This window comes from Corythoichthys intestinalis, chromosome 9, assembly GCF_030265065.1.
Source record: "Corythoichthys intestinalis isolate RoL2023-P3 chromosome 9, ASM3026506v1, whole genome shotgun sequence".
Lineage (NCBI taxonomy): Eukaryota > Metazoa > Chordata > Actinopteri > Syngnathiformes > Syngnathidae > Corythoichthys > Corythoichthys intestinalis.
In genome coordinates, this window is record NC_080403.1 from 29,822,126 (window position 1) to 29,848,491 (window position 26,366).

The window sequence follows — 26,366 nt, forward strand, 5'->3', positions numbered from 1 at the left end:
TCAACCACTTTTGTTAAATAAAGAATGACAATATAACTATTTCTTTTGTTTCAGTCCATTATTTGGAATGTCAGTATTGTGGATTTGGGTATAACTTAACATTTAATAAGGTTATTTTAGTTTTTTTTACAAAAAATCTGACCATCGCTGTGGGGTTCACAAACTTTCGAGCAGCACTGTATATATATATATATATATATATATATATATATATATATATATATATATATATATATATATATATATATATATATATATATATATATACATATATATATATATACATATATACACACATATACATATACATATATATATATATATATATATATATATATATATATATATATATATATATATATATATATATATATATATATATATACATATATATATATATATACATATATACACACATATACATATATATATATATACATATATATATATATATATATATATATATATATATATATATATATATATATATATATATATATATATATATATATATATATATCATGACTAACTACAAAACTGGACAAGTCAGCAAAGACCACTTGGACAAGAAAGGAAAGCTGATTGGTAAACAGAGGGGAAGGACTGAAAAGAATACGTGGAAATCAAAACATAAACAGCAGAAAGTTCAGGGAGTCCTCTGGTTACGATTTTGTCGACCTTCAACATTTTGACGTAACGACGCCCGTGCCTCATCTGCTATTTAGTCCCCAGCACTATAGTTTCTGCTTAGCTAGTTTATCGTGCTTGTCTGTGTTTGTGCGTCGGGACTCAGGAGTATGTATTTTATTTATTTATTTATTTATTTATTTATTTTTTACATTATGGCCCCAAAGAAGAAAGCTGGGTCTTCTAGGTCCAGCCATAATAAAACCAATTACCATGGGAACGAAGCTTAAGATCATAAACGGAGAAAGGACAGACTCTAACATTGGTAAAAATATGCTGCCTTCAGACCAAAGTTAAACAGTCACGTGAAAACGCCTTGCTCGTCCCCAAATTAAGTTTTGTGTTTACATCACACATCAGTGTTTACTACAGACTTTACATCGCCAACAGTCAAAGTCCGCGAAACCAAATAACTTCCAGTTTACGTAACCTAAAAATAAGGACGGTAATATAATAAGTCGGGTTGCATGTTTGCTTCAGGTTGCAATGTTGATATGTTGAGTGTTGGGGTGAGAGAGGGAGGGATAGACAAGTTGGCGAGTTGGTTTTGCTTTTGTTTTTGTTGTTTTGTGTCGGCTACGGCCTACAGTAGTCATTTTCCGAGCTTTCGGTTGCAAATAAACCACTGAAAACCCTCCATCCACCTAGTAATAGGTACAGCATATTTGAGTTTTTAAAAATGTATTTTACTTTTTTATATGAAGTATTTTGATGTAAAGTTAACATATTTTTTTTTCTGTTTAATTTAAATTAAAAAATTTTACAAACTTTAATTAAACGGAAATTCATGTTATGTCGCCAGCGTAGGAACGGAACTCGTTTGTAACTTGAGGACTCCAAGTAAGACACATCAAGAAACAACTAAATGTAAAACCAAACCAAAAGAAAAATTCTGTGAAGAAATGGGGTTTACAAAATATGAGAAAAAACCACCTCACTTTGCAGTTATTTTTCTGTGTGACTATTATGTGGCATAGAATAGCCACACTGTTTTGTAGCAGTAAAGTCTCCCAAGGGCAGATTGAGTTAAGTAGTTTGAAAGCATATCGATTAAAAAGCAGTAGCTTTAGAGACAAGACCAAAGTACTTAGAAATCAGCCAGGAAAAATGCTCCAGGCTCATATAGAAAGAGTTCATATGAATGGCTGAAAATATCTGGTGTCTTCTTAAACAAAGGGCATATAATATACAATATATGAATACTTACAGTAACGGGGATAAACATGGCCATGTAGGGCTTTTCACACTGTCAGAATAAATGAACAAATATGATGAATGTGATTGTCCAAACCCTGTATTGATTTTCCAAATATTGCTTTTTCCTACCATTGAAAGGAAAATAGGCAATCCATCTTTATGAAATACAGTTTCACACATTTGACTTCACACCATTAAATGCAGAAATATTTCATATCAGAGGCACTTGATAAGGCTGTTTTAAATCTAAAACACAATTCAGAGTCACTGACTTTGCATCCACCGCTCATCAATTTTACCAGGCCCATCCCCCTTTAACACTGCTTTCTGTTTCCTCCTATCTACCCCTTACTCATTCAGAAAACACAAATGTTTTCCATCTCTTAAAACATCAATAAAGACATATTCACAAATTTAATTCCGTTTGTTGATTTTGAGTAGTTTTGTGAGGCTGTTGTACCTGTTTTTCTTGTACATATGTCTACTGCACACCACAGCTTTCTATGAAATGTGAATCTGCTTCAATGATTTCATGTGTTCACACCATAAAGTCTCAGTTGAGCCATCTGAATGTGCCGAGGCAGCAGTACAGGGACAGCCATTAGTGTCCAAAGCAGTGAAGTTCTAATGATGATGGCTGTGGATTTGCTGTGGTCTGCATTATAGGTACCAGAGACTCTGACATTGGTCAGAGGCTTTGTTCCTCAGAATGCTCTTTGCAGATGCATTTACTGATCCAAAGCACAGATCAAATGGTATCAAATGGCTTTTACTTATATGAACAGAATAAATTCACTTTCAATAAAAACTGATTCGACTTGATGACTTTCAAGTTGTTATTACTTGTAGCGACAAGGTGGCAATCTGTGATTTTCACAACTGCATTTTACGACTAAAAGTACTTATGTGATAGAACAGAAATATGTAGAGCAGTTACTATAATTAGAGATGTCCCGATCGGGTCCGATCACGTCATTTTCAAAGTATCGGAATAGGCAAAAAAATATCGGCCATGCCTTTTTTAAATATATATACTGTATATCTTTGAATGAAATCGTTTTCTAATTGCTTTTAACGTTACAAACATAATATGTTACACTCATCCAGAGTCTTTAGTTTAGGCTTAAGGTAGGGTTATCAAATGTATCCCGATAATGGCGGTAATGAATTTTTAAAAAATGTATCACGTTAAAATATTTAACGCAATTAATGCATGCGCTGCACGACCCACTCATGCATTGTCACGCTCAATCTGAAATGGCGCCGTTTTACCTATATAGAGAGATAAAAGGCAGCGTAAAATGAGTAGAGTGAATTTTGGCAGCCTTTGGAGCCCTTTTTTAATTGGCTAAAGCCTTGCAATCCCTCTCCCTACGATTAGAAATATCATGGGAAGCAATGTGGGGAAGCAAGGTAGCAATTGATCTTTTTCTTAACACCTTATGTTATTTCCCAACGCAGAGAAGAAATATCATTTGGTAGCACTACGCACAGTCATGGTTCCACTTCCCATCATGCATTTGGGTATGGCTACAGTATCATTTACTGAAAGCTCAACAAATACACTAGATGGCAATATTTAGTCACAATATACTAAGTCACAAGTCTTGAGGATTTATTGTCATAATAAACAAATACAGTACTTATGTACTGTATGTTGAATGTATATATTCGTCCGAGTTTTATTCATGTTTTTCTTAATGCATTGCCAAAACGTATATGACCGGGGAAAATTATCGGGAATGATTGGAATTGAATCGGGAGCAAAAAAAAAACAAAAAAAAAAAAACAATCGGATCGGGAAATATCGGGATCGGCAGATATTCAAACTAAAACGATCGGGATCGGATCGCAAGCAAAAAAAACATGATCGGAACAACCCTAACTATAATGATAAAAAAATAATAATAATAAATCACATTTTTGTCACTTTTTCTTTCGTGACCTCTACACACCCTTCGTCAGTCATGGGGGTCACTTTTCTTCTCCCCACTTTGTTTCCTATTAGATTTTTTTTTTTGCTGTGTTCAGTGTTGTTTTCGTCAACGATGACGATAACGAAAATATTTCGAAAATGAAAATGTGTCTTGGGAGACTAAATCATAACGAGATGAAAATTCGCCATTGTTTCCGTCATAAATTCACAATGTGTGATAATATCCTATTGTATGTGTAGTTAGCACGCATTGAGCAGTGTTTGGTCGTGTCACTCATGTGATGTGCTGGACCTCCCCCCGCCCTACACTCACGCTGTGCCCATTCCAGCCTCCATTTGCGAAACACATTTGTCAGGTGCCGCTTGGTAGGTTTTGTGTTCTTATCTTGGTTTTGCCATGTTGTATTAGCCTTTAAAGATCTTAGCTGAGTGACCATCACACACTACACTAACTTGTAGCATTAGCCTAGCGTTCACGTTAGCTTGTTTTTCTGCTGAGTGTGTATTATCTTCATGAAAATGTTGATGTAGACTCGACAGTTATGTGCTCGTACGTCATGTTCATTCGAAATTGTTGGAAATCTTTTATTTATTTATTCATGGATTAAAACTTTTGAAGCTTATAGACGAAAAAAATTTGAGAATTGTCGACTAAGACTAGACGAAATTTGTCTTAACTTTCATTGACTAAAACTAGACGCAGACGAAGACATTTTGAAATGACTAAAATATGACTAAGCCTAATAAGTACTTTTGTCCAAAAGACTAAGACTAAGACAAAAATTTAAATGGCTGCCAAAAAAACACTGACTGTGTTCTGTGTGTTGGCTCCAGACACTTACAACACAACGGTGTCCTCCAGCATTGACATACCGTGTGAATGATTTGGGTGTCAAGCGAATTAATGTTTTGTTCAAGTAGCAGTAAGGAAGATATTTTGAAAGCAGGAAGTCTTTGAGAAAGCTAGCCTCCTGACCAATATACGCCTCTCTACACATGTGCGGAGTGTCAAATGAGTAAATATTTATGTTTAATTATGAAATTAAAGCTTTGTGCTATTGAATAGCGATTGCATATTATGTGTCTCCGCAGTGTCAGTCACCATACTCATTGCCAACGCCCACAAACTTCCCAGCAACACACCCACTCACTGATGCTCGATCAGAGCAAAGAGTTGAAATTCAAATATTAAAAATTCAGATTGGATCTAATCAGTGACATTTAATGAACAGCAGGATTTTGCAGAAACAAAAAGAAAACACAAACCGTTGTGCAAACCTGGTAAAATGCCATTCAAGGTTAATAAAAAAATGATGCCATAAATAAACACTTTAGTGACATTTTAAATTAAATTCTTTGCAATACAATGGTATATCTAAAATTTTGGTTTCATTGTTATTGTTAGTATGAGATTTCATTAGCATAGTTTTTAAGTAAAACACTTCTTTTGAAGAAAAAAAAACAGTTATGCTCTAAGACAATGCCAATTCCATTTAGACAACCCACATAAAATGCGTAAAAATAAATGTTTTCCCTCTATTTCAGCCCACGGCATGCATTAAATGAAAGGAAACTAAGTTGTTTATTTCGGTAATGAGATAACATAAGAAATGCCTGAAAGCACACATTTCCATCAGACCAGCCTTGGAAAATGAGGGTTTTGTAACAGTTCATGTTTGACAAATGTTCAGTCGCAGGAATGCAGTCTGTATGTTACGAGCAGAAGGAGAGCTCAGTCCTTACTTGGCCTTTGCAGAATGCCACATTACACAGGGTTAATAGTGAAGCTTTTGCCACACTTTCAAGTCTTGCTTGATCCATCCACACAGCGGGTGGTAAAGAAAAAGAGGAGCTAAAGTACTCAAGAGGCCTCCATGTGGTATTAATGACACTGGGCTCTAAACAGCAGAGACAGACTTGTAACGGCCACCACACCTCCTCCACTGGTGACCCACAGGAAGACGTACAGCCATCTGTAAATTTGCTTGGGGCAACTGGGAATGCTTTCTGCTTGTGGACACGATGCTAATGTTTCAAAAGCCGGAGAGTTATACCACACAGCACAGCTAAGGGGCCTATAAAGCACTAGCCCAACAAGAATACACACCCTGTGGGAGTTAAATCTGTGACCAGAACCTCATGTTTTGGCAAATGTCTACCCCTCACACTCTATAGAGTATAATCGTAATTCCATGGCAAAGGGTGCAAATAGTGGGTTCAGATAGGGGCAACCAAGTTTTAGAAAGGGTTTATTGAGGTGTAAAATGGTTTTTAAAAGCAGGTATGCATTTGTTGTTTATTGAAGAGGCCAGACAGCCCATGAATTCAACAGCTGTCAGAAAAGTGACAGGCCTCAACATTACCACCATCAATTATTTTTTTTTAGCTTTCAAAAAGCTTTCAGAAAACAGAGCTGAACTGTCAGTCAAAGAGCTCTCTGTCCCGACTAATTTATTATGACCCCCGCTAAGACTATTTTTTTGTTTTCAGCAACTGAATGCATTACAGATGACATCAATGTCACAGAAACGTGTGACTACCCATTCAGTGACAGTACATTTTTTTCACATCTGGCAGCACTTTGCATCTCAAAGATTGCTGAAGCTTAGATTTCACATCCTTCCATCAAATTGGTAACATAAGAGGTGAAACTCATTAAATAAGTGTTTATTATGAGACTGCTTGAGTAATCAAATTAAATATCTGCCAGTTCACCATTGACAGCTAATGTAGATACTAAAAGCTAAGCTATGATTGGGAATAATATCGACAGTCTTATACAGTAGAGTATTTAATGAGTTTGTGGTGGTTGGTGAGTGTATTTTCCTCTATTAGGTAAGGTGTATGTATGGTTTATTATTCCACCATACATCACATGTCAACAATGTTGATATGTGGTTCTTAAGAAACTTAAATCTTAGACAAACCTTGCCACTCTGTTGTTTTTTGTTTTCATTTTTGTTCATGCATGACTAAGTAAAACTAAATCTACAGCTCTGAGAAAAGTTCTCAATCTAGGTTTCCATAGTTTTATTTTGCTATGACAAAAAGTTTTGCTAACTATTTAATGAATATTAATCCATCTTCTGTTATCATGCAGGAGAATTAGAGGCAAAGTCACTTTTAAATCTGTCACTTTCTGAAGAAGTCAATCAGGGAGCCATGAAGTCAATTTAAATGCAAATGTGACACCAAACTTTCACGGAGGTGTTGCGCTCCTCTGTGAAGCACTGCTTCAATGTCCATGCCAGGAAGATGAAACACCGTATGTTGGATCACACAACTGCTGAAACTGCAAGGGTCATATAGAAGCTTGAAGATGGCAACATCATTACAGAAATAACATTGTGTGTTACAAGTAACAAAAACACTGAGGTAAGTATATCCAAGTTGGACCTCATTCAGATAACGTGTTAACTTCAAGCCATAAAAAGTAGAAAAATAGTTCAAAACCCAACAATAGTAGCAGGCTGTTTTTTGTGGGGTAAATAATTACAGTGAAACCCCAGTTTACAAATGAGCCAGCAATTACACATATTCCAAATAAAGCTTTGTGTACCCTATGCAAAAGATAAAACATTGATTTGCTAAAAATGACACCACGTTATCTTTAGATGGTGAAATTCATTTTCAAATATTGCTGTATTATAAGATATTTCCTTTTAACAACAAATTGATAATATTAAAGGTGTGGTACGAAGTTTGTCACTTTTTTACTTGAGACTGCCACTTCCGACCTAAAGCATAACTACAGCCTCTGTGTTAAGCTCGTGCATGGCGCGCACGGCGCGCACACCTGTACGAGTTGTACTGGGGCATTGCTGGAAGCCAGTTTCTTCTTATTGTTTGCAGAATCCATAGGTATATTTCATATAGTACCTTGAAGGTAAATAACTCTGGGGGCTGGAATTAATATTTTGCATTTCCATTAATATCAATAGTAAACATTATTTCAGATTCACCAACATTTCAATTTGTGAACAGCCGTGTTGTTATTAACTTATTGTTGTCTGAGGACTTTTTAACGAGCAATGTAACGCGTTCATTTTTCCAAACCAATAATCTGATTAAAGTCAGTTTCCTTCGTATCTGTGCGATGCTATTTTGTTATTGCCTCATACTGTATGTAGAGTGAAAAATAATTGTGGTAATGTACGGAGAGCATTTTGAATAGAAATGTTGCTCTTGAGTTGGAGGACAAAAAAAGCTGGTCACGTGTATTACCACGCTGTGCGAGCGCTGAGAATCTGCAGCCAAAACAACGTAGCCTAGCTACCTTGCCAGGACGTGAACAATGAAAGAGGCAGGAGAGATACCACAAACGGCTGCATTTGCTCACTGGAAATACAGACATTACTTCACATTTTTGTCCAGTAAAGTTGACAAAAATATCTTCGCGCTTGCAAACTTTGCGCTGCCTCAAAAACAGTGTCACCCGCTGAAAACTCCACATCCAATTCAAGGAACATCTTGGAATTACAGCACAGCACTATACAACTCAAAGCAGACTTCTACAGTTTGTAACCAGCCTTTACGTACATTTTATAGTTACAATTTGTAACCATAGGGGCAGTTTGACTTTTGTGTTGGGGGGGGCAAAACACGCACACCTCCTCATTTGTGCATTTTCTATATTTTCACTACTATTTACATTGTACCTTCTCACTGAATATATCAAAACTATGAATGAACATGTGGAATTATGCACTTGGCAATAAAGAGACATAACCGCAAGCAGGTTTTACAGTATATTCTACTTTCTTCAATGTATCCACCCTTTGTTCCTTTTTTCCCCACTTTCCCACTTTTGGCACTCTCTCAATGAGCATCAAGATGCAGGTTTTCACTTCACAGGTATGCCTTATCAGGGTTAATAAGTGGAACTTATTTACTTTTCAATGGGTTGGGGCTATCATTTGTAATGCGATACATCATTGGAAAGCTTAAAATTTCAATTTTCTGGGGGAAGAAAAATTTTGAACAGGAGGGCATTTAAAAATAAATAAATAAATAAATAAATACATAAATAAATAAACAGCCAAACCCTATTTGGAGGTGAGAGCATGAAAGAGCAGAATTAAAGACGCTATGACTTTGACAAGATATCATCACATACTTACCTTGTTTCGATCCAAAAACTTCACGTACCATGTATATCTGATACCCCTTTCCCACTGGCCAAAAAACCCGTGTCAACCCACTAACAATCGGCTTTTGGTGGCAGTGGGAAAGGTGCAGCGACCCTCCTCGACCCGTGTCAATCAACCCGCCAAGCGACCCGCGTTAAAATCACCTCGGCTCTGATCGCCATGCAGTGTGAAAGCAAAACCCCGGGTCAACAGTCAACACCCTAATCTACGTGGTGACGTAGGCTAGTACGTGATGCGTCATAACAAAGAACAAAAACCATGTGCTCTAGCCCGGATCCACATACGGTGAACAATCGGTGTAGCAGCGTTAGCAATAGCCATAACAGACGAAACAAAGGCTCTTCTCCTCCTCCTGTGACGTACACGACTCCTTTCAATTTCAAGCCAAAATTCACGTCGCCTACATTGCCTCAGCACAAGCAGAGTGTTGATCCTTTGCTGCATTTCGACCATTTTGAGGACAGTAAAAAGCATGAAAACAGAGAACACAAACGGAAAGGAGGCTTCTATGTTGCTTTGTATTGTTTACTTCCTTGAACTGAATGAATTCGGTCGCACTTGTCGAAGCGCATCTTAGCGTGGTGACGTCACGAACCTTACGCACGGCTGAGGAGGGGTGGGGGGTTAGACGGGTGAAAAAAAAGGGTGGAAAAAAAAAAAAAAAGACGGCTTTTTTTTGTCAATGGGAAAGGTGCCAAATGCCACCTGCTAGTGGGTTGCATCGGCTTGGAAAAACGCGCGTTGACCCACTAGTTTCAATGGGAAAGGGGCATGAGTGTCAAGACACAGCTGTGAATGGCCACAGCTGGATTTTTGGGGGATTTTACGGGCGAAACATGGTAATATAACAAGGGTCGTGATGCAGAAATCGCAGACATCAAGGAGTGGTTGAGATTTTCTTTTTCATAAATTTACCCTTTTAAACGTTGTTTTTCAATTTTTCTTTGTTTGGATCGATTATTTATTATTATTTTATTATTATTTATCCAAGAAAATGCGACAGTAACAAAAAAAAAAAAAAAATTTAATTAAGTGATAGTTATGAGGTAGATATCCACGACTTTTTTGCAGACACCATTTTTTTCATTGTGATGTAATTTGTTTAAAAGTTTAAAATGTGTAAGTGAATAATTTTTTTAAGTCGTTTTTTTTTTTTTTTTTTTAAACAAATTATTAGACATCAATAAATGATTCTAAACTAAAAATGACAGACATTTTGAATAGTAAATATAATCAATTACCTTTGTTTTATGGCTGGGTTGAAACAAAAGCGGGTGCGTGATTTCTGTAAACGGGGGTTTCCAGGGTAAAACGGACAAATTAAAAGTTAGTTCGGGGGCTTAATGCGCCATGAATCTGCTATGGCAGCATATAGATATATTGTTCTATCAAACACAACAGTTCTTTTGGCTTAAAATACAGCATGCTTATTTTAAAGAGGAGTGCAAGAGCAGAAAATGCTTTTTCAATCTTGTCTGTGTTTTCCGCCATAATATATACGTAAATATACATACATACATCTTGACACTGTGTTCAATCCGCGGTTCAACCTCAGTTGTTGTTGAAGCTTTTGGAAGCTTCGGTTTAAAGAAATTCTAAATATCCATCTTGCCACCTCAGCTGTAGTTTTGGCTAAGCAAAGCAAAGACCATCTCTAAGGTGCTAGTCACATGATTGGCTCGAAAGATAATTTTGATGCATTATTAAATACTTTGTAGAATTCTTGTTCATTTCATTCATTTTTGTTGTTTGTTTTATTTAGGGCTGTCAAACGATTAAAATTTTTAATCGAGTTAATTACAGCTTAAAAATTAATTAATCGTAATTAATCGCAATTAATCGCAATTCAAACCATCTATAAAATATGCCATATTTTTCTGTAAATTATATATATATATTCTGTAAAATAATTTGTTGGAATGGAAAGATAAGACACAAGATGGATATATACATTCAACATACGGTACATAAGGACTGTAGTGGGCATTTCACTCTACTGTGATTTAAATCTGTCTATGCTGTCCTCACTCCGAAGCGTCTACTTTTTCCAAAGCTAGACAGCTAGTGAACGATTTCAATCAACAATCAGACTTCTTCCTTTTTCATCTGATTTATTAATAAAATGGCCTCAAACCACTGTCCTCTTTAGACCGTAGTGAAACTACAAAAAAAAGTACACAAGCATTGCATTAGCAACAACGTTAGCTTAGCACGCTATACAGGTTCACTAAACATAAACAAAAAGCGTCTCATACAAAAAATATAACATTTCGCTTACTAACATAATATGTACATTCTTTACAACAACCATACTTACGGACAAATCTTGTCCAAGGATCATATAAGCACAACATCACAACGTAGGCGTCAGCCCGAGACATCGTGCAGCCATATTGAACTGGCAAGAAAGCAATAAACCATGTCGCAAAGTGACCACAAGAGTTCGCTGTTAGACAGCACAAAAAACCTTGCTGTAAAACTTACCAAAAGGCAGAATACTGACTGAGCGGGACATGTGCGTTAATTGCATCAAATATTTTAATGTGATTAATTAAAAAAAATTAATTACCGCGCGTTGACGCGATAATTTTGACAGCCCTAGTTTTATTACTTTACAACTTTTATAGACATCATTTTAATGGCTAGGTCTATATTTTAAAGGGGAATTTCAGAATGTTTGACATTAGTCTTAATCTTTGAGTTAGTGGATGTTAATTAGTAGGTGGACTTGATTTCAACAAATTCCATGCAGTTTGTCAGTTATTTGTTAGTTTCGGGGCTATGGAGTGGCCAAGCTAGGCCAAGACAATGGTGGTTCAAATCAACTCCATTGACTAATTAAAATCCCGCTAACGCGAAGATTAGGCCTCATGTGAAAAATTTGTATCTTTCCCCGTTAAATTCAATTATCGGAAAGTCAATTACATGCCATGACGTGTTTCTGTTGTCATTCTTATGTTCAGGCAGCAAAGGGAGAAAAATGGGTAAAAAGTAACCGATAAATTACTATTAAACGTAGTTACTTTGATAAATAAGTAATCAGTAAAGTAACTACATTACTTTTTGAGGCGTAATAAGTAATCAATAATTAAATTAGTTTTTCAAGTAATCTGTGACAACACTAGTGAACAGAGTCACAGAAGGGATTAAATTAGAAAACCAAAATTCTGCTGTATTTCAAAATAAACAAGCAAAAAGTTCAGGTTAAATGTAAACATACAGTTTTCAGCTCATTTAATTTGAATACTAATTAATTAATCGAAACAAAAGGTTCTTTCAACGAACATTCAAGGGTAGTAGCCCTCTTCTAATTAATCATCAGAGGCAATCGGTGGCTTTAGCCTCACGGTGAATAGTGGACATAATTATAGTGTAATTTTTGGTTAATCTGACATATTACAATGCACTAATCATTACTTAGCTAAAATGCAATTAAACCTTATCCACAAAGCACTGATAGCATATTGATAATGAGTTAATATTAAAAGATTTATAACCACCAACTATATTAATAAGGGTTTATCAGTTCACAATATTAATAAGATGACTTGAAAAAAACCCATACAATTAATATTCCATAATAAGCATAGGGCCTATTTACAATATTCCTCGAAAGAATCCACTCACACAAAACTAATGAGGTTACACCAAGCTTTGGAGGGGGTTGGGGGTTACACTTGAAGTGATGAAGAGAGACACTCTGCTAAGAAGAATTCATTTGGATATGAACCAACTTGGCACGACAGTTTCATTCATCAATTGTTTGATGTAGGAGGGAAGTACACTAACCAAGAGACAAGATGAAGTCTAGCGCTTAGCAGGAAATTGTTGAAAATACCAAATGACTTGGGGATGCTTATCTTCCACACCACTTAAATACAGTTCAATAAAAGTGCAAAACGGTAAAAACATACAGTATTACTGGACAGTAGGCACTAAATTGACAGAACCCTTTTTGTTGTTAGTAAGCTTTATACAATCCTTTATGTCCATTAGGATGAAGAGATTAGGCAATTTGTTGTTCCTGAATTCTCCAATAAATTAAATGAGTCAATGGGACTGCTGTTACGGAAAACAAATACGGATTAAAGACCCAGTTCAGGTGGTAGCCCAATTAGAAAATTGGCCAGTCAGCAGGTCAGCCTTTGCTTTCATGAGTCTAATCAAGTCTAATCAAGCTTGATTTGCTCTCTAATCTTCACGATGGAAAGCACTATTGTGTTAGACTTGCAGGTAACAATGGGCCAATAAACAGCCACTTATTATGCAGAGCAGATGCCGGGACTTGCAAGTTCACACCAAATCAACATGGCCGACACGGGTCTGTGCTTGCGTGGAGCTCACGGCCATCTTCTTACAAGGCCCATGAGAGCATCACCACGTATTAATGAGATCCCAGGGGAATTATCTGGACGCACGGCCGATCCTGTCATATGGACACCTATTATACACCTCATTTTAGGCCTATTGTCACGGCACCTTCAGAATGACATGACAAGTTTGCAACCTGTGATACAATGTAATTCAAATGAATGTTACCCAGAGCTGGATGGTACATTTCAGATAAGGGTTTTTTAGTGGGAAGTGACCCAAATACAACCACTACCATTTTGTAAATTAATACATGAGAATGCAATATCCAGGAACATTAATGCACAGCCATAAAGTGGGAGAGTGGTATTTGACAATTTGAGCATGAAAATAATTATCATTAAAGTAAACAGTTAAGCCTTTATCATCCAATATGTACACATTTAAGCTGCTGCACAATATAGCAGTTCAGGATCAATATTTACCATAATGTGTCTAACAGCGTGCAAAAAAAAACATACAAAGATGCTTATTATTCAATGAAGGAATTTATCCTCTTCTATTCACCATAGTTGTATTGGATAGTCACATCTTTATGGCTTTAACCAGCCAACATCCATATTGACTGACCTATCCTCACAGTGTTTGAAGGGTTTTTCTGAGAATTATTTTTAATCAACCACAACATGATCCTGCCTTGTAAATGAGTGTTTGGTGTACTGTACATACAGTATGTAGATCAACCTATCAAAAGGAAGTTGATTTTGACTTTAGATCGTATTTCATGTCATGTCATTTGACAATTTTTGCAAGTCAATCACATCAAAAGAGACTGTATTTTACGATACTATGCTATGCTATACAATACAGAAAATGAATGAGCAGAAAATTAAGATGTAACAATACCGCTACACGTTGAAATTATTTCATTTTGACAAAGGTGTCTCTAATGCCATCCATCCATCCATCCATCCATCCATCCATCCATCCATCCATCCATCCATCCATCCATCCATCCATCCATCCATCCATCCATCCATCCATCCATCCATCCATCCATCCATCCATCCATCCATCCATCCATCCTCTTCCGTTTGCTCCGGGGTCGGGTCGCTGGGGCCCCAGCTTTAACAGGGAAGCCCAGACTTCCCTCTCCCCAGCCACTTCAACCAGCTGTTCCGGCAGGATCTCAAGGCATTCCCAGGCCAGCCGAGAGACATAGTCCCTCCAGCGTGTCATGGGTCGTCCCCAGGGCCTCCGGCCTTTAGGACATGCCCAGAACACCTCTCCCGGGAGGCATCCAGGAGGCATCTGAACCAGATAACCCGAGCCACCTCAGCTGGCTCCCCTCAACGCGGAGGAGTAGCGGCTCGATGCAGAGTCCCTCTCGAATGACAGCGCTTTCACCCTATCTCTAAGGGAGAGCCTGGACACCCTGCGGAGGAAACTCATTTCAGCTGCTTGTATCCGGGATCTTGTTCTTTCGGTCATGACCCACAGCTGGTGACCATAGGTGAGAATAAGAAAGTAGATCGACTGGTAAATCCGTCTTCACCACTACGGACTGGTGCAAAGTCCGCATTGCTGCAGACACTGCACCGATCCGCCTGTCGATCTCCTGCTCCTTCCTACCCTCAGCTGTGAACAAGACCCCAAGATACTTGAACGCCTCCACTTGGGGCAGGATCTCATCCCCGACCCTGAGAGGGCACTCCACCCTTTTCCAACTGATGACCATGGTCTCGGATTTGGAGGTGCTGATCTTCATATCAACCGCTTCACACTTGAATGCAAACCGCTCTAGTGAGAGTTGGAGGTCATGGCTTGATGAAGCCAACAGCACCACATCAACTGCAAAAAGCAGAGATGCAATGCTGAGGTCACCAAACCGGAGCACCTGGACGCTTCGGCTGCGCCTAGAAATTCTGTCCATAATTTCTGTCCATTCTGTTTTTAATGAATGTGAAAAATTCTATGCATTTTAGAGTTTTTTTTTTCTTTCTAGATTACTTTGAAATTCCATTTTATGATGATAATGAGCAATTTCTTCACAAGAATCTGAGAATGAAAAAGGCGTGTTTAACTTTGACCCAAGTTCATCCTCCATGCCCTGTCAGTGACATGTGTCCTCCCTCAACCTAGGTACCCTTCACTTCCATGTCCCAGGGGTCCCCTTGGATCCTTATCCGAGCAGCCACACACAATACCCTTCACGCAACACAAAGCTCGTAAGACGTTGCTCCTCATTTCTATTCTTTACATTTGTCACTTTTATTCCAATGCTTTTTGTTCACCTTACCTCTGTATGCATGATATTTCCCAAAGTGACATGGGAATAAAAATTGAGTTTTTTTTTTCTTTTCTTTTTTTAACCACTGAGTTAAGGGAAATCTCTTCTTAGCATTTGGACATACAGTAACAGTCATGTTTGTTGTACCTTGGAGAGTTTGGTGGCAGTATTTTTTCAACTTAACCATTTAATTTTATGTATATATGCGCAGTGCTATCAAAGTTCTGAGATGAGCAAGTTGACAGCAACCTGTGCACAGTGGTATCTGAAGAAGTGAAGTTCTGATTTCAGTAATCATTAACTTTTGTTTCATACTATTTCTTATTGTTTTTAATTAGGCATAAGTCAATGTAATTAATTTTAGACTAATGGGTCAATTCTGAATGGAGCACAGATTTTGCAGTGTAGTGAGTTCACAAACATAAATTACAATGCAACTTACTTCATTAACAAAATTGTTAATGAACTAAAGCAAATGTTTCCCATTGAACTAAAAAAAAGAATCAATATGTTCCACCATGAGCAACTTCACGCATGGCCAGTGTTGATATCAGGCTAACCTGCCCTGTCGGGTATGGTGAACATCTTGCTAGATGACCCTCCTGCAATGCTTCTCGAAACGCGAGCAGGGTTTTCTTTCACGGGGTTTATATTATAAGAATGTGCTTCACCATACTGCAGCATTTACAGCGCCTTAGAAGAAACAATTCAACCATAATATTAGGCGACGGCATGCTCCCAACTCCATAAGATAGAGTTTAATGGAAGCAGTCAGAAGTGTAGTACATGACTGACAGAATTTACCAATAGCTCAATCACATGCACTTCTTGAGTGCCACACTGACGGCAGCAAAAAAACAATAGCTGAAATAAATGATGCACTGAACAAATGTTTTTACGGAGTGTCAGCACAAAGAAAATATTGGATGCTGTGACTGGTTACAAACTGGAACATAGTTGGTTCAGGTAGTGGTACCTCGACATACGATCCTTTCGACATCCGACGTGAAATTAGACTCGTCATTTGTCTTGACATATGACAATCTGCTTGAAATACGACGATTTATGACAGCGTCACAATTTTATTGTTTTGCCACAAGACACATGCAGGGCGGATTTTCTTGTGAAACAAATCAACATGGGTCTCAAGAAGTATAGAGCAGGTGGTGAAAGAAGGAAAAAGGTGACGCTTAGCATTGAAAATAACTCATTCACTCCCAGCCATTTTCAACAGAGTAAGGCCCTTCGCTCCCGGCCGTTTTACTGGATTTTGCAAGGCCCACAGAAAATTCTGTTCTATTGCTATATAAACATGGAACCCACCAAAAGAAAGATTAGACTCTCTTATTTCAGCAGGAAAAAAAAGTTAGAGCATATCTTTTTCCATTCTTTAGACATCAGCATTAGAAAATAGCTTTGTTTGAGCAATTTTCCAATTTCTGTTGAAAAAACGGAGAAATTGAGCTTTTTATGAAAGCATATATTTCAAACATAACTTTGACTTATACACAGCTATTTTTTTGCTTTAGTTACATCCCAAACATCTGAATAATGTTTTCCTTTCACAAAATATATTAAACAACAAGACAAATAGAGCTTTTGATCGCAAAGTAACAATTTATTTACACATAACTAAACTATTGAACTGTTGAACTATTCGCACACAAAACAACGGGGAAGGCTCTCGGCTGTTCCCGTGGCTAATCTGATGAATCCAGATCAAGATCAATCTCACTTTTTTCATCATCTTCATCACCTTCATCGTTGGTTTCAACCTCGGGCTAAGGAGTAACGCAACGTGAGCTCCGTAGAACGCGTGTGGAACCTGACACTGTTGTGGACGTCACCGTCAGTCTCATCAAGATAGATTTTTTTGAATCCTTCTTTGACGATGGTTTTGTTTTCTTTTCAAAACACTCCTCCAGTGTCGTTTGCCTTTTTTTCCCCCCGATCGTTCTCCACATTTTTCTCAAATTCTCATGCGTCTTCACAAGATCCCTCCAACTTCCGTTTCCTGACTATCTTTCTTCACTTCCTTTCTTGGCCCGAGATGAGTTCTTACCAAATCCGCTACTGACCTCCAGTGGCCAGTTTTATTGCTTTAAAATGGGTTTTGAGCTTCGTGCATTATATTTTAGATTGATCGGAACATAGATGCCTCTTGTAAAAAAAAAAAAAAAAAAAAAAAAAACGCAAAAGACTTATAAATACATTTTTGGGACACTGAAGCAACGTTTTTGGGACACTGAAGCAATTAAAAATAGAACGTATTCATACGTTTTTGGGTGCAAATGAGTTAAGAAGGAAATAAGAGAAAAATATGAGCATGATGTGCGCGTCAGTAACCTGCTTCAACAATATGGCCAGAATATGTCCATGATCTCGAGGACGACTGTTATCATTATTATTATTATTATTATCATTATAACAACGGCTTCATCAGGTTTTCAATCATTTATTTCAGAACTTGTGCAACACAACACAGCTATTGTCTGCCGTAGCTGACACCAACAACAACAGAACACGAAAAGAAAAAGTGACCTCTCTCACTCTGTCGGCAGTCACACGGTGCGTTCAGGGACTGCATGCAAAACACAACCACCACATTTCAACCTGATTCGTTAAATCATTATTATCCAATATGTATTTATTATTTGTTTTGTGATGTGTAATTGATATTTTTAATTGTATCAGCAGTATTTATTAACGATTTAGCAAAGGTTTGATTGTGAGGGATTTATGACTTCAATTGCTTCATTTCTGCAAACCATACTATGTTGACATCGTTCGTTTTTCGACAGCATAATATTACTGCATTTTTTAAACAGTAATTAGCGTTTGAAAATATTAGGATAGGCAAAACCAGTCAAACAATAAGATTCCAATCAGAATCTTTGAAAAACAACTATAAACAGATATGGGTAAATGTTGAATGTGAAATGTGGTCATTATGACGCCTGTACAAAAGTATGAAGAAATATTGTTTCCTGATGGACTTGACTTGTGGTAAACTGCAAGATGTTTAAAATGATGTGAGAATATTCTCAGTACCCCACATGTAGGACTATAACAGTTCAAACGTTGCCTCAAGCAGATGTGCATTCACATGAAGATGGCAATCCACTAACTTTTCATGTTATTTCAACTTGGAGCAAGAAGTGCTAAGAAAAAAAATATACCATTGGACTGACTGCCAGTGCTTTCTTTAGAAGTAACTGCACTCATTGTGCATGTCGTGCAAGAACCATTCTTCATACCCATCCAGTTGCCACAATTATACATTGTTACATAAACCTAAACCTTACTGCAGATTGTAAGCACCTCCGAACCCTCACTCCGTTGCACCCCATTCTGAAAAAAAAAAAAAAAAGTAACATTTTCCTACACCTTTTGAGTTCTTTTTTGACCCACTCCAGTATGAAAGAGTAGATAAATATGCGCATTGCTGGCAAGAAGTAAGGGATATTAATATTTCATCCTACCAAAACCGCTTCCAGGTAAACCAGTCCATTGCGGATGTGGTTTGTAACTATCATGAAAGGAGAGAGCTCTTATCTAGTATTGCAAGGCACTGAAGCACTCCAGGCCTGCAGCTTGGAGCATGGGTCACCACTATAATTGCTTGCAGCTCTGGAGCCTGAACTGAACGTCAATTAGTGTCTGGGTGCTACCTGGGACCACCTGGTTTCAGTGCTATGTGGTCTGCAATAATTTAAAATTCATATCACTAGTGTTACTGTCACTCCTCAACTCATAGGGCTCCCTACATTGTAGTATCCTGATTTTTTTGCAAGTGTAAGCGATGGCGATGGGACAATTGTAACCCTTCTGGTGGCAGAAAGAGGGTTACGCCTACCTCAGATCAAATATAAATGCTGCAGCTGTTGTTTTAACACAATTTTGGTGAATTTAAAAGAGAAACATATTCTGAGGTACTGTGTTAAATTCTTAAATATGTGAATAGCCAGCATCATATGGTCTGAATCAATGTTGAAAAGCAATTAATTAAACGCCTTATCATCATCATTATTATACTTACAAAAAACAACAAAAAACAAAAATCCTCCGACTGGCTGCACAGCTATTGGTAGCAGAGAAGTGCGATACAGTCATGTTGATAATATGGTGCACAATTAAAGGCAACTTTCATAGGCCATGAGTGAGTTTGCCTGTGACCACCCCCACCGCCCCTCCTCTAGCACACAGGCCAGGTTGTGCTCATCTATGAAATTGCCAACACTGGGTCTAACCTGCTCCTGTGTGGAGATACACCATTCACTATGCAGGATTCGCACAGGCCACGAAAACAGAGCCCTTACTGTGATATTTCAAATAAGTAACTGATAGCTCACTGATGTCAATGCAGGGCTTCTAATATCTGCTGTAGTGATAGTCCTGATTCTATTTGAAATATACTGTACTATTACAAATTACAATTAAACTGTCAATGACAAACAAAGTGGTACCTCTACATACGAAGTTAATTCGTTCTAGGACCTTGTTTGTAAGTCGAAATGGTCGTATGTCGAGCAGGATTTTCCCATAGGAATACATGATATAATTCCATTAATTCGTTCCACAACCCAAAAACCTACACTAAATCCTTACTAGATACTGCTGGTACGATTACAAATGGCAATTACACATAGGAAAACAAACAATTAATTCATAAAAACCGGAATTAAAAAAAAAAAAATAAATAAAAATAATTCCTGTAATAATGTAGCTTATCAGGTTCTAATGTGGCGGCAGTGTTTTGCGAGCTGTACCTGAACGCACCACGTTGTTGAGGTGACAGAGAAAGTTTACTTTCACTTTTAATGTTTTGTTGAGAACACCCTCAACTGCGGGGGACAGTAAGCGTGTTGTGTTGGACAAGTTCTGAAATAAAAGATAAAAACTAGGGCTGTCAAAATTATCGCGTTAACGGGCGGTAATTATTTGTTTGAACTAATCACGTTAAAATATTTGACGCATTTAACGCACATGCCCTGCTCTAACAGATAAAAATGACAGCACAGTATAATGTCCACTTGTTACTTTTTTGTTGTTGTTTTTTTTTTGGTGTTTTGTCACCCTCTGCTGACGCTTGGGTGCGACTGATTTTATGGGTTTCATGAGCATTCCATGAGCATTGTGTAATTATTGACATCAACAATGGAGAGCTACTAGTTTATTTTTTGATTGAAAATTTTACAAATTTTATTAAAATGAAGACATTAAGAGGGGTTTTAATATAAAATTTCTATAACTTGTACTAACATTTCAAGTCTTTCTATCTATGGATCGCTTTAACAGAATGTTAATAATGTTAATGCCATCTTGTTGATTTATTGTTATAATAAACAAATACAGTACTTATGTACCGTATGTTGAATGTATATATCCGTCTTGTGTCTTATCTTTCCATTCCAACAATAATTTAAAGAAAAATATGGCATATTTTATAGATGGTTTGAATTGCGATTAATTATGATTATTATTTTTTAAGCTGTAATGAACTCGATTAAAATTTTTAATAGTTTGACAGCCCTAATAAAAACCTGACGAAGCTGGCAATTTCTTTGGCGATGTTACCATCGTAATAATTGTCACCTTAACTTATAAAGACTAGCGAACGGAGGTCGAAGGAGGACCGTGGAGATCGTAGACATTCTACAGCTGTATTGTTGAGCCAGTTCACGGATGTGCACACCGACGCTCATATTTCATTTCATTTGCATCTTTCATTTCAATGGTAGACATAACCTTTTTCCTTGTTTCACTACCTGTACCAACCTTTTGAAACCTGTGTTGATTTCTCCCACAAGAAAATCCGTCGCGCCTCCATCTGCGGCGCTGTCATGTTGTCGTATTTCGAGCATGTTGTCGGATGTAGAAACAAATGGCGAGTCAAATTTTACATCGGATGTCGAAAAGATCGTGTGTTGAAGTGATCATATGTCGAGGTACTACTGTACATTTTACCACATGGTGGTGTTGAACAAGACACCCACCCTTTTATTAGTAATGTGTTTTTATATCAATTATCATGCAAACACTGATGTTTTAGATTTACTTGAAACAGTAACAATTTGAGACCTCATGCAGGTAGGTTGGCCAACAATCTTTTACCCATCATCAATTTTACAAGTGTGTTATTCATTATTAAACCACTTGATAGTAAACATCTGTTTTAGAATTCAAGGTCAAATTAAAATGGAATGTTTCAAAACAAAATCAGAACCTTATGAAATCAAAACAATCATTGCACATTATAAGCCATTCAAAGATTTTGCTTATGGGTGAGTAATGCTATACCAAACACTAGGGATGTCCACACTAGGTAGGTGATTCAGTGTTGCCATGGTAATGACAGAGACATGCAACTCTCCTCTTAATACAAACCAATGTACTATCCACATCACACTGAAGCTATCATTCTTCAGTAACATTACTATGTTGTTGATTTTTACTGTGCATGTGTATCACTTAAAGCTTTGGATACATAGCCTGCTCAAAGAGAAGGGAAATATCTGTTTATTTGTGCTGTTAATTCCTTCATACTCTGAACACAATTCAATGCGGCAGGCCATACAGAGGGAAATAAAGCGTGCACACAAAGTAATCACAGGTGGGCCTGTTGTAAGGTAAACACTATGTGAACAGGTGAAGCTGCTTTTATCTCCCATCTTCAATGCACATTCAGCTTTGGAAGCCGTCTGTGAAGTTGCGCAGCAACAAAAACGAGAAAGTAAAGCACATTTTGGAACTGAAGTCTGTGTTTGTGTTTTATTCGAGGAGGACTAAAAGAGAACTGATGTTGTAGGAAGTTACAGCTGTAAAACAGTGTTTCCTGATGTCGAAGGAAACATTTGATGTGAATTCACAGTCAACTGAGTGCGCCCACTGCTAAGATATGAAAAAAAGGAGCTTGTATTCCATCACAAAGGATGTTCTGTTTGCTGCATTTTGTGATCTAACTGATTAAAAGCATGAAAAGGTCCATGAAATGCATCAGGTTGGAGCTGCATATTAAGAAGCTGGGGACTGGCTGACATGGGCATGTTGGGAGATGGTGGACACTTTGCTTGTCCAATTACTGGCTCTTGCTCAAATTGTTTGGTGAGAAACATTCGACCTACTTCTGGACACAAAGCACCACTGCCCTGAATAGTGAGAGGCTGTGGACCATGTGTCATGACAAGTGCTATTACAAGCTCTTGTCTTTGGACTGATAATTAAATTCCAGGAAGCAACCAGGTAATTATTCTGAATGTGTTCTTTTCTTTGTTTGTGGTGACCAAAAATGGGATTTGCTCCACTCCAAGAGCAGATTGAGATGATTACATTAATTAATGTCACTCTGACCTTCAGAATGTCTACACATTAAATAATTGAGCCATATGGAGTGTGATTATATTAGCTATATTAATTTTCTTAAAATTTGCATTTCATGAAAGGAAAATATAAAAATAAATTATTTCAGACATTGAGAACCAGACAGCTTGTGTCACAAACAACAACAAATGATAAGCATAAACAATAATCAAAACTTAAAAAAATATTGGGCTTTCTTGAAAGGGACCATAAGCAATGAGCAACCAACCCAAAATACAAACAAACAAACAAAAAAACAAACACTGGCAATATTAAATTATGTGTTTTTTCACGTCGACCAAGTGAGATACATCTGGTCTATAAATTCATCAAGGGCACAAGCTTAGTGCACAACAGCAACTCTCAGCCCCATCAATTACAGCAAGCTATAAGCAACAACCACTGCACCAATCTGTTATAATGTGTTTTTAATCACACTCACTATGGACCCATCAGTCATTGTAATACTGCGTCACACATTACACTTGTAGCACTGCAGGCAATAGAGAAATACAGTATACTAATAAATGTAAATGCATATTTATTCGTATTTACGTTAACATAATCATAATTGTGATGTTGAAACTTTATTTAAACTATTATATTTACCCATTCAAATGGCAATATGAAAGTTATGCTGTTAAGAGCTGGAGTTACTCAACTATGTGATCATGCCTGTCATTAGTATAAGGAGTGATGTGATCCGCATGCAAGATTCTGTAAATTCGGTTGATATCTCTGCTCAGAACTGTATTGTACATAAATTTACTATTATCCCTATTCATCCCGCCACATGATGATAAGAGGAAGTCACAGCTTTAAGTTCATTAACAATAGTAACTTACAGTTTTAAAAACTAGAGTTTTAAAAACATGATCAGTGTCATTGTCTTTGGAAAATAATATTTATGGAAACTAACCTTCAGGTGCAACATAAGGCAGTTCCTCCACCAAGTTGGCTAAAATTCCCCAAGCCAAGGAGAGCAGATGGATATGCAGCGGCGCTTCGCCCGGGCTCGCAGTGAGTGAGTCTGAGTGGTGGACCAACCTCCCCTCCTCCTCTCATGGATGCTGCTTGTGTCACTCCCTCCCGCCTCTGGAAGAAAAAAAGTAATCACGGTTTCTTCCTCCGCCTCCACAAAGACTGACTCAAATAAAAGCGGGGACCCTGACGCAGTCAATAGGTTTTAGAAAAACCCCATGGCAACGCAGAAAAAGCAGTGGGCAACTTCCCCATGTCGTGACCGGGTTAAAGTGCCTCCCTTGCCCCCCAAAATACAGTGACAGCGGCGTTATTCTCTACGCGTGAGCTCCAGAATGACCAGTTTTTATTGGCTGAAGCTGCAATGAGAGGAGTGATAAATTCAATGGATGATGATGCTGTTCATTCTTGGATGGGATTAAACATCATTTATGAATGAACGAATAAATACCTGCATTTACAACACTTGCTAAATGATATCAACCCCACCTGATTCAGAGCTTTTTGTTATTTGTGAATAGACATTTGTTATGTTTGCAAGATTAAGTAAGACAATTTCACATAAGAATCTTTTCAGTGTGTAAAGATGTGTCCATTGTGGAATGTAAACTTTGTGTTCAACCCACTTTAAACGCATGAATTACCTGAATGAACCATTTTTACGTTACTCAAAATATAACATTTGTCAAAATGAAATGGTAAGTAATAGCTAATGTTGGACCACACTTTATGGCTGCTTTCTCAACTGTAGTATTGTCCTAGTCACTAATTTAGAAGTTGCCATGGTGATCTTATCTCCTTCTAAGCACTTACAGTAGATCCTCATATCTGATCAAAATCAGTTAATTAAAGCTTTTTAGATAATCAGCTAAGATCAGCTCCTTCGACTGACTGTCAAAGTCAATAATTATTTATCAAAAACATGGCGTTTTTATCAGAGCGGCCACAAGTCTTTCCCATAGACATTTCCACGGAAAAGGGTCCATAACACTGGGGATGTTTGTGGGGATAAGCTGTAGTGAATGGATGGATGTCAGGTTTGATATGAAAAGATGAATTGTAACTTAAAGTGTTTATGATAGCAAAAAGCATGTTTATTTCATATTTCACTTGGTATTTTATGCTCCTGAATAAAATGGACCACTTAGATGTGTGTGGGAGCGGTCAATTTATACATAAAAATAGGTGACTTCCTGGATTGAGGAGGAATGCTAATGTGACGTCACCCGGGTCAGCATCTCACAATACAGCATTGCTTTATAGCATGCAGATGGACTGCGGATTCAGCTTATTTTGCGGAAGAATTTGTTTATTTTTCACATCACGCCAGCCAAATGTGCTGCAGGGTTTTGTTGCTGCACCAGGGAGAGGCGTGTAACCCTTTTTGGGTTACAAAAATTCCCGTTCACTGCGAAGATTGGCCAAAACAAGTCTGACAACTGTGGCACCATTGGACTTACGAGGAAGTGAGTAAACATCATGTTTTGTATTATGTCAAATACTGGGATCATTGCACACTTTTTAATAAGGAGGTGGCTTGCATTTTGTGGGTGACAATACTTCCTGTCCACCGAGAAGGCCACATGGCCGACGACCGGCAGCTTGTCGCACACACCCCGGTCCTCTTCGCATGCCCGCCGGGAGAGCGCTATACTTGGTTTATGCTCGCGCGGTTCTCCATATCGTCCAGACTTCCAGCCCCGTCTGCCCTCTTCGTGTGTCCGGCAACAGACCACTATCCTCGGGTTGGGCTCGGGCAGCTACGCGCTCCTCCGGCGTCGGCCGGTTTGTCCGGCGGTCATTCTCCAGCTGCTTCCATAGCAAACGAGCTCTCTTGTCCACAACAGCGGAACGACGAGCTTTAACTTGTTCGCCGAAAGGGGTGGTTGCCGATTGGTGAAGACAGTTGACCACCCCACCGTCATGTGATATGATCCAGGTTAGTTTTGTGTGATTTTTCGCTTCGAAAGGCGAGAATAAGACTTGGAAACGCCGCTCGATTCAGGTTAGCTTGTCGGCTGTCACACCTCTTGGTTTGTTTACGCTCTCCAAAACTGGGGCAGGAAAATGACAAAAGTCGGACTAACTCCAGTGGCATAAAATATCACTCAGGAGGTGCAAGAAGTTAACAGTTTTGACCATAATGGAGAAATTTTGCCATGTCGTACTGAATAAATGCATTTTTAATATTTCATATTCCGTGTAGCACAAGCAATTGTGAAAAATACTTAGATAAAAAAAATATCCTGTAAAAATATTGGAGTAGAGAGATTGAAACAATGACATGTTGCTGCTCTCTTCGTTGCATTTTCCTTGTTCTGAATAATTCCCCCTCAATGGGCTGAATCCTAAATCAGATGAATTCGTGACCCTGCAGACGTTATCCTCCAGCTGGGGGCGCTAGAGCGCTATAGTGACAAGCAGGGCTAAACGGCAGATTAAATGACTACTTTCT

The 26,366-nt window shown here is 37.9% G+C and overlaps 1 protein-coding gene across 7 annotated transcripts in view; it reads right to left on the reverse strand.

The window, feature by feature from the left end:
* chl1b (cell adhesion molecule L1-like b) overlaps window positions 1-24,144 on the reverse strand; it is a 103,290-nt gene extending 79,146 nt beyond the window's left edge. For 3 of the 7 annotated variants that reach the window (XM_057845834.1, XM_057845836.1, XM_057845837.1), the window contains exon 1: window positions 23,850-24,004. The gene's annotated coding sequence lies outside the window, so the exon portion shown is untranslated. Of the gene's footprint in view, window positions 1-23,849 lie in introns of all 7 variants that reach the window. The other 4 variants (XM_057845833.1, XM_057845831.1, XM_057845835.1 and 1 more) reach the window with 4 other exon arrangements.
* Window positions 24,145-26,366: the final 2,222 nt, after the last annotated feature.